Consider the following 10,058-nt stretch of genomic DNA (forward strand, 5'->3'; position numbering starts at 1 on the left):
GCAAAGGGGTCTGAGTCCCCGGTTCTGCGCGCTTGGCGGGCGGCAGGAGCGCAGAACGATCGCGGGGGGGGGCAGCTCCGGGCGCAGAGCGGTGGCCGGGGGCGCTCAGGGGCCCCGAGGAACAATGGCGCTGAGCCCGCGGGGTACGCTGCTGCTGCCCGTGGCGGGGACGCCCAATGGTCACGCGCAGCGGCTGACTGTCTCCGCGCAGGGTACACGCAGCGGTAGACTGCTGCGGTGTCCGCGAACGGGCGAACAGCACGCGGCAGCTGTGGACAGCAAGCGTGGGGGCGCTGGGCGGCAGCGGCCGGCGGGGCAGCAGGGCTTGTGGGGAAGGGAAAACAGCTCCGCGTGGAGAGGCCAATTGCTCTATTCGCGGTCCAGCTGCAGGTACGCGCAGCGGCCGACTGGGGCGGGCGGCGGGGCCGCGGGCGATGTAGCCGCCGCGGCTGGAGCGAACTAGCACTCACCTCGGGATGCCGAATTCAGGCGGTTTCCCAGGCGTGGGCTGTAATTCCAAACCACTTCTGCCACCAGGTATAGCGATAATCGAGGCTATATAGGGAAAAACAATATATTTATTTATCAGGGAGAGAGAGAGTCGCACATACCAGGAGTTAGAAGCGTGGCTGGCTTCCAGGAGAAAAAGAGGGAGGCCCCTTTTCCTTTCACTACCTTTTATCTCTACCTTGACCCCGCCCTGTTGGGCGGGTAGCTTTGTGGGGTTCACTCCTACAACCCAGTGCTACGTGAGATCCTATCTAAAAAAAGAAAAGAAAAACGCCAAAACGGCAGCTAGAAAGTTAACTCAGGAATTAAAGGCACTTTCTGCTCTGTTCTTCATAAAGACCTCATTCAGTTTAATTGCCAGCACATGTTAGCTCACAACTACTTATAAACCTAGTTCTAGAAAATAATAATGCCTTCTGGTTTCCATAGGAAATATACACAAATGGCGCATATGTACACACACACTAAGTCACCCACCACATAAATAAAAATAAATTTCTAAACACAAAACAAAAACTCCAAGAGCTATGCAATACAATAAAACTTGAACAATATGCAAAATAGTACTTTGTAAGGAAATCCAAACCACTAAGATTGGGTCTGACCAACAGCAACAGTAATTTTTTCCTTTTGATGTATACAGAAAGTGTCAGTGAAATTATTCAAGTACTAATAGTTCAAAGAAAACCAGAACTAAGCAGAGGGAGAGCTATTTATTAAAAATTATTTATATTTGATAGTCTCATATTGCCCAGACTGGACTCACATTCCCTGTATAACTGAGGATGAACTCCTGCCCCAACTACCTTACCTCCCAATTTCTGGCATTGTACTCTCATAGCTCGCTTTAATCCTACTTTTATGAAATGAAAATATTGTCATTAAAGGTATACTCATGAGGTGGTAGAGTGCTTGCCTGTGATACAGGAGTCCTGGACTCTGCCCTCAGCACTGACAGAAAAAACAAGGAGGGAACAGAAAACCATATTCATGCACACAGAAGAAAATGTCTTCAGGAACATGAGGCCAAAACATCTAGAGTAAAGTACTTGAGAGGTGGAAAAACTTAATTTACTTAAATTTGAGTTTTTAATAAAAACTTTAAATAAAAATGTAATAAGCAAAGCTTTTATAAGGGGGGTTAAGGAAGCAATATTTATCTTGAAAAATAATGAAAGTTTGATGGGAGAAAAGAGTGTTTTTATTCATGGAATGCAGAAAGGAAGACAAAAGAATAAATGAACAAAATATATACTCAGGTTAAAGATTTGTTTTTTGAAGGAGACAATAAATACATTACCACACAAGACACAAAATCCTCCTTTGTGTTCATTTAAAGTAACAATTAGAATGAAGAACAAAAAAAATGGTATAAATAAAGTCACCCCAATACAATAAATAGTACAACTTATTTTTAGTCACTTTAATACCCAATTTGTGTGCCTCTATAAGAGAGCGTAACTAATAAACATTGGGCAGATTGAAATATATTTTATACTTACTTACAGAGCTGACTTAATGAATTAGCTCTGATTGGAATAGTATGTACAAGTGATTTCTCTGGCAAGTTAACCTTGTCCAGCCTCCCTTACTACCTTATCCCATTCTGTAAAAAGCAAACCAACAGTCATCCACCCTCTCTGGGTAGATAAAACACTTATCTACAAACTATAAAAATACACTCCTGCATAAGCCATAAGCACATAATACAATAATGATCCCGTGAGTCCCCATGTTAGACTTAATGCAATATGAAGTATTCGCACTGAACAGGCACACCCAGACTAGAAAAGATATTGCATACCCCTTTAGAAGCCTTCTTTTTTGCTTTCCACTCATCGAATTGTGCCTTTGTCTTTGCATCAACTTTGACAAGTAGCTTCTTCTCTCCAATCTGAAGATCATGTAATAACTTGAGAGGGTAGATTTGGGCTCTTTGTACTCACAAAATCCATAGGTAGCAATAAAAAATTGTGATAAAGATGCCCATTTATACAACAAAGATGTCTGTTCCACTATGTTCATAGCAACTTTATTTGTAATAGACAGAACTTGGAAGCAACCTAGATGTCCCTCAACCGAAGAGTGGATACAGAAAATGTGGTACATCTACACAATGGAGTACTATTCAGCAGAAAAAGTAATGGAATCATGAGATTCACAGGCAAATGGATGACACTAGAAGAAACCATTCTGATTGCGGTAACCCAGTCACAAAAAGAGAAACATGGCATGTACTCTCTCATATATGGATTTTAGACATAGATCTGGGGAGTGCCAGCCTACAATCCTATGGCCAGAGAGTCTAGGAAACAGAAACTTCATTTAGCGGCTGATCGAAGAAGAGGCAGACTCCCTTGGTTAAGTACTGAGCTGAACGCAAGAAAGCCAGTAACAAAGAGGGAGGACTGATGATTAAGACTGGGCTGGTTTAACCCCAGAAACAGCTGACCAGACAAAGGTTAACTCTTGAATCCCAGGCATCAGCCTGGGAATCCAGCATGGGACTGATCAAGACCCCCTGAATCTGGGTGTCAGTGAGGAGGCCTAGGGAATCTATTGACCCTTGGGCAGCAGATCAGTACCCATCCCAAGTATACACACGGACTTTGGACTCCCATAGAATAATGTGAGGTGCACTCTCACCCTGAACTCTTGGGAAGGGTCTAGGCCCTGCCCTAAATGAAATGACAGACTAGGGACACCCCCATGGAGGGCCTCATCCTCCCTGGGGGAATGAGGGATAACGGGGAGGGGGATAGGGGAGAGGGCACGGGAGGAGGGGATGGAAAGGGAGAGGGACCTGGATCTGACTTGTGAAGCAACCTTGTTTCTTATCTAAATTTAAACTGGAAAATAAAATAAAAAAATTATAATAAAAAGTAAAAATACAGCAAAGTAAAAGGACTAAAGACATTACTCATGAGGGTACTGATGTCATTACTCCAATCCTGTCTTTAGCCCTCTAATAACCATTTCACATTTAACATCTGTAAACCAACTGTGTGTGTGTGTGTGTATGTAAATAAAAAAACAAGAGGAAGGGAGAAAAATTGAAATTAAGAACATTATTTAACTAAGAGCAAATGAAGAGTACAATAGCTTTCAAAAGACAGTAGAAATTCCCAATTTAGAAATTTCATACAGACAATGAATGAAATAAACATTTAAAATCTAACGATAGAGAACCATAAACAAACACTTAACTATTATCTGGACAACATGACCATTATTTTTCTATATTAGGAAAAACACCCAGTATTTTTAGGTATTATGAATTTATTTTGGATATTTTTCCTATAGCACCATTTTTCCCAAAAAGGAAAAGGAACAAAACAAAATTTTTATGATTCAGAATTTATACTAAAATATAGAAAGAGAAATAGCCAGGCATTGTGGTACACTCCTTTAGGCAGATCAGGGAGAATTTCAGACCATGCTACAGAGTTCAAGGACAGCCAGGGCTACAAAGAGAAAAAGATTAGATAGATAGATAGATAGATAGATAGATAGATAGATAGATGATAGTATATATATATATATATATATAGACAGACACAACAAAATGACCAGTGAAATGACTGACCTTAAACTGATAATTATTAAAGTTGTATGATGACTGATAATTATTAAAATTGTATGGTGATATCCTTGGAGTTGTTGCTCCATCTCAATTTTATACATATGTAAATTATCCATAATAAAGATATTTCTAAATCAAGACGAGGTACTAACAATTGCATATATGAAGCACCATATTTAATCCATTGTACCAAAAGGAGAAAGAGGGACAGGGAGTTAAACAGTGTTTCTGTCTAGAATGAAAGATAATTTACTTCAAAAGTATTAGGTCTTTGTGGCTGGGAAGCAGCTGCCATAGAATTGTGAGGACCACAGTTAGGATACCTAGTACCTAGTGGAGGCTGATGCCTTTAATGTCAGAACAGAGGAGACAGAGGCAGGCCAATCTCTGTGAGTTCAAAGCCAGCCTGGTCTATAGAGGGAATTCCAGGACAGCCTCCAAAAGAGTACAGAGAAACCCTGTATTGAAAACCAAAACAAAAAAATGGATACCAAGTACTAACACAAGAGTAGATATAACACAGCAAACTCTAGTAATCCCAGCACCCCAGAGGAAAACATAGGGAAAACCTGGCCAAGCTGGCTAGCTACACTAAGTAGAATCTTCAAACTCCAAGTTTAGCAACAGACTCTAAATAAAGTCGAACAAAGTTAAGAACTAAAACACAAATCAACCATGCTAAAGCTGGGTAGTGGGAGTACATGGCTTTAATGCAAGCACTTGGGAAGCAGAGACAAGCGTATCTCTGCAAAATGAGGTCCAGTGTAGCCAGGACTACACACAGATAAACCCTGTCTCAAAAGAGATGCTTGTCATTGCAGGGGACCCAGATAAATTCCCACCACACCCATTAGCAGCTCATAATCATCTAGAACAGCAGGTTCAGGGAATTTGACACTGTCTTATGGTGTTTGCAAAACTGAAAACAGGAGGTGCATATATATAGGCACATATTCACATATACAAATTAAAAATAAATGATCTTGATGGACAGTGTTGACCTACACCTTTGATCCTAGCACTCAGGAGGCAGAGCCAAGCAGATCCTTGTGAGTTCAAGGCCAGTCTTGTCTATAGAGTGAGTTACAGGACAAGCTCCAAAAGTACACAGTGAAACCCTGACTTGAAAAACCAAAGCAAACTAATAAATACCTAAATCTCAATAATGGATAAGTCATATGCTATCTTTCTTCTGTTCCTGAGTTCTAACCAATTCAACTGGGCCAGAAAGCCTTCCTTTCATACTAAAAGGGCATTAAACATGCAAGAGCTAGTGGCAGAATTAGAGAGAGCATAGCAATTAAGAACACAACACAGTTGTAACAGAAGGCCGATTCCAAGGACCCTTGTCAGGCAGTTGGAAAGCAGCTATAACACCAGCTCCAAGGGATCTTTTCCAGCTTTGATGGGCACTGAACTCACATGCAGAAAGTCACACAGAAACGTACAGGCTGTTATAAAATCTTTTTCATAAGAATAAACTAACAGATTTGTTCAGTTTGATGTATTAAATTTTCCTCTTCTACCTCATTTTTGTTTCAACATTTGGTCTTTCAATCCCAAACCTCAGTAAAATCTTTCTAAATTATCTTTTAATATGTTCTAATAGGAAATTTAAGGTAAAAGAAGCTAAGTGACTTATGAAAGCAGGTTAAAGTGGAAGCAATGAATAAAGAAAATATGTGTACCTTGAAATTTTCCAGAAGCACCTTGTACTCTCTTCCAGCTCAACACAAAGCATCATTTCTTAAAAAGAAAAATAAGAATTTGCCATTAAACAAGATGAAATTATTTTCAAGACAAGTAAGATGACAATTAAAGTTACTGAGTATGGTAGCTCACACCTGTGATCCAGGAGGCTAAGGTAGAACAAACAAGTTTAATGGCAGAATGGATGACAATGTGAGACCCAGTTTCAAAATACCACCACTAGCACACAAAAAAGATTAGGAGAATCATGCCAGCAACTAAGCTTGTTATAATAAATTACTAAGTCTTAATGCTTAAACAAAAAATATAAATCCTTAACCAGGCAATGGTTTCACACTTTAATCACATTACTCAAGAGGCAGAGTTTGAGACCAGCCTGATCTACAAAATGAGTTCCAGGACAGCCAGGACTACAAAGAGAATCCCTGTCTGAAAACACCAAAAATGGGCGATACAATCGTAGAACATGCCTTTAATCCAAGCACTGGGGAGGAAGAGGCAAGGAAGATCTCTGAATTTAAGGCCAGCCTGGTCTAGAGACCAGGTCGACAGAGTGAGTTCAAGGACTGGCTCCATAGCTACTGAGAAATGCTGCCTTGAAATAGGAAAATGGAAAAACCAATGAACCCTAAAGATAAAAGTAAAAGGCGCAGAACTGACTCCTAACAGAAGAAAACAGGAGGGGGAGTACAATCTTTCTCATTTATTCTATGAATTGTTTTAATAATATGATATAGGATTGTGTATGACTGATCGCAGTCCCTTTGGACAATGTATTGCTTCCCTTGGACAGAATCTCTGCCCCCAGTCCTCATTAATAAACCTTATATCCTATTCCTAGTGCCTCAAAACCAAAATAAGAATTGTGACTCACAGGACGGGATGGTCCACACAGTCAAAATACAGACATAATATAAATAAAATAACAGGCAAAAATGGCATACAGCTTTAATCCCAGAACTTTTGAAGTAGAGCCAGGTGTGTATCTCAGTTCGAGGTCAGCTTGGTTAACTCTGTATTGAACCTCAAAATATAATTTTAAATAAAAATCATAAAGATATCTAAACATTGTTTCTAATCTGCATAAGATTAAGAATCAGCACCTGTTAAAAATCTGCTAATGAGCTGTGCATTGGTGGCCCACACCTTTAACCTCAGACTCGGGAGGCAGAGACAGGTAGATCTCTGTTAGTTCAAAGCCAGCCTGGTATACAGAGCAATTTCCACGACAGCCTCCAAAACAATACAGAGAAATCATTTCTCAAAAAAAACAAAAAAATCTTCTAATGATCAAAATATACTGTATGAAAGCACTTTAAAAATTATTAGCCTATTTAATAAGTACTTAAAAATCACAACAGATTAACCCACACATTTTTAATGGGAAAACAACACTCTTATTATGGTGAGTTTTCATCACTGTTAGTAACTCCGCATCACCAAAACTAGGAATAAAGACAACATGAAACACTTGTGTAAAACGATATGTGATTTGAAACTGAACAAATACTAAGCAATCTCAAGCTCTGAGAAATACTTTATAAATGATCTAGACTTGTGTCAGGGAAACAAGTAGAATAAGGAAATGAATAAAATAAAACCAGAGAACTTGTTCTGTATTATACTATCTAAAGGAGGAACATGATTAAATAAGACACGAACTCCAAATGCGTGCCACCAAACCTGGAAAATATAAAGGCTCTTTTACCCAATGGTATTTTAATAACTCTGTAATGAAGTTATGATTATTGTGAGTAACTTTCTTAAACTTCTGTGGAAATGTATAGAACACATTTTTAATTAAAACTGAATGCTTAAATCTAATTAACTTGTAAGCCAATGATACATATCATTGCCTAAATTCTTGCTTTATTCAACTTAAACAAGGAACTGGGCAAAGCATTATGAAAACTAAAGAATTCTTCCTGCATCAAAGAGGTACTGGGTTTCTTTTAGACAACGAAAAGCTGTGACATGTGCCCAGGATATTGTAGAATCAGATATTGCTTCTGTTCACCGATGAGCCTACTATCTAAAAAGGAAAACAAGTTATTTTACAATGGTTACATGTTAAAATAAAACTTTTAGTCATGTTGGTTTAACAAATAATTAAAGCTAATTTCACCTGTTTCTTGTAACCCTTACAAACATGTCTGTTGGAACATTTAAAACTAATATTTGTGGTTCACGTCTTTCAATGGTACAATGTGACTACATGTTGTCATTCCAAGTCGCTGACCCCACTTTTCCCTCCTTGAGACTTCCCTGAGTTCTCAGCTTCTGTGACAGTGCACTACAGTGACTCTACACTCATCTTCAGCTGCCTCCTTGCCCTCTTCCACCTTTCTCGTTGTGAGTTCCTAAAGCATCCACCCAGTTCGCTATTCCAATATTAGCTTAAGTGAACCAGGTTTGCACTTCACAACTTTGACCTCATGCCATCTTCACCTGCTGACACTTCAAACCACTTACTAACTTCCTTATTTCTCTCTCATTCTCTAAACTGGAACTCAATCTTACACTGTAGCTGAATCGCTCGCCTGTCCTGCTCACATTTCTTCTGCACTTCTGATACTTTAGCTCTCATCTCCCCTAATTATGTGAAAGTTACCTCAATTCTCCTGTGCACTCCATCCTCACTTCCAGACCGATGTGCCTGAAATAAACCTTTGTCCATGGCAGTGCCCCATTTGACAGGGAAGAAAAATTAAACACTAAAGGTGCCTAAAAGCGTCGGACAGACCCAAGCATCATGACAGTTCTGATGGGGGAACTAGCGCCCTATGACTCTGCATGGCCATGGAGACACAGAGAAGTTAGCCCCGAGTGCCACGCACTTTTTGGACTGGACACTCCGGGAAGCAGATGCAGAGTTTCATTAGTTGCTCAAGCATACTCAGCCTAGCGCGCTTCTTCTATTTCCGGCCCCACCCACTCCTGTATGGATGGCCACCACCTGCTCCAGTCTGCCTGGGAAAGCCAGCAATTCTGGACCAAAGCTCGATGGGGATAAACTCAGTCTGGCCGTGCCAGAAGAGCCCCGAGAACCTGGCAGCCTTCCGTTTCCTATGCGGTGTTCTTCTGTCTCTGTCTGGTCATCCTGGAGGATGCCTGCTTTGAGGCCCACAGACTCAGGCCCTGGCCCTAGGCCAGCACCAGTGAACAGTGCTGGTAGGGACACCATCAGCCCCACACATTCCTAGTACGCACCTTCTCTCTCCATGCCCGGGCAGTCTACTTGCATCCCAGGTTTCTGCCTCAGCTGCCACTGTTGTTTCCCACCAGAACTCGCAGCCCACAGAGCAGGTTGTCCGAGGCCCCACCCTAGAGGCTTCATCAGTGTCATAATTTCCGGCCTCTGTGACGTTGGCCACCAGCCAGGGAGAGGACTGAGCACCAGGGATGACATCAATTGGCAAGCTAATCAATAGTGGAGAGACCACCTTGAATGCCCATTGCTGATAATGAACTTGATGTCTATATCCATCCTGGGCCCTTCATCCAGTGACTGATGGAAGCAGAGGCAAACACCCACAGTTAACCACTGAACTTAACCCATGGAACCCAGTTATAGAGAGAGAGGAGCGATGAGCAAATTGGCAAAGAATGGGCTGGCAAAACCAGCAGAGACTGCTGTTCCGAACAGGGGGGAGCTCTTGGACCCCACACCAACAGATGGGAGACCAGCATGTGACTGATCCAGACCCCCTAAGTGTTAGTGTGAGGAGAGTCAGTGAGGAGGCTTGGGCAACCTTTGGGACCCTGGGCAGTGGATCCAGTGTTTATCCCTGGCACACAAACGGATGTTGTGTGTCCATAACACAAATGAGGGATGCCCTCTCAGCCTGGACTCTTAGGGGAGTACCTGGAACCTGCCTGAGTGAAATGACAGACTCTTGATATCCCCTATGTGAAAGGAAGTGGCAAAAGGGTGGGAGGCTGGGGGATACATTGAGGGGGTGCGGTAGCAGGGAAGGGAGAGGGAACTGGGATTGACATGAAAAGCAAGCTATTTAAAATTAAAATAATAAAAGAAAATTGGGAACTTCAGCTTCTATGGCTGTATTGATAGAAGAGTTATTAGAATTGTTAAAGAGACAAGGTACCATCATTAAGCAGAAGACAGATAAGATTCTATTTAAACTTTGGGAAAACAAGTCCATGGTTTCTACACTCCAGAAGACTTAATATTCATGATTGGGAACAAGTTAAATATGACCTCCAAAAGGCTATTCAGAATGAAAGACCAGAATGT

At 41.3% G+C, this 10,058-nt stretch overlaps 1 long non-coding RNA gene across 1 annotated transcript; it reads right to left on the reverse strand.

Annotated features, from left to right (window-relative positions):
- Positions 1-517: 517 nt before the first annotated feature.
- Positions 518-9,094, reverse strand: LOC121138042. The gene is made up of 3 exons (XR_005875267.1): positions 9,014-9,094; positions 5,782-5,839; positions 518-555 (listed from the first exon to the last, which is right to left on the reverse strand). It is a non-coding gene; the product is annotated as an uncharacterized LOC121138042 (long non-coding RNA).
- Between the last annotated feature and the right edge of the window lie 964 nt (positions 9,095-10,058).

The sequence above is a fragment of the Mesocricetus auratus genome, unplaced genomic scaffold (genome assembly GCF_017639785.1).
Source record: "Mesocricetus auratus isolate SY011 unplaced genomic scaffold, BCM_Maur_2.0 contig_1916_pilon_obj, whole genome shotgun sequence".
In the NCBI taxonomy this organism is placed as follows: domain Eukaryota; kingdom Metazoa; phylum Chordata; class Mammalia; order Rodentia; family Cricetidae; genus Mesocricetus; species Mesocricetus auratus.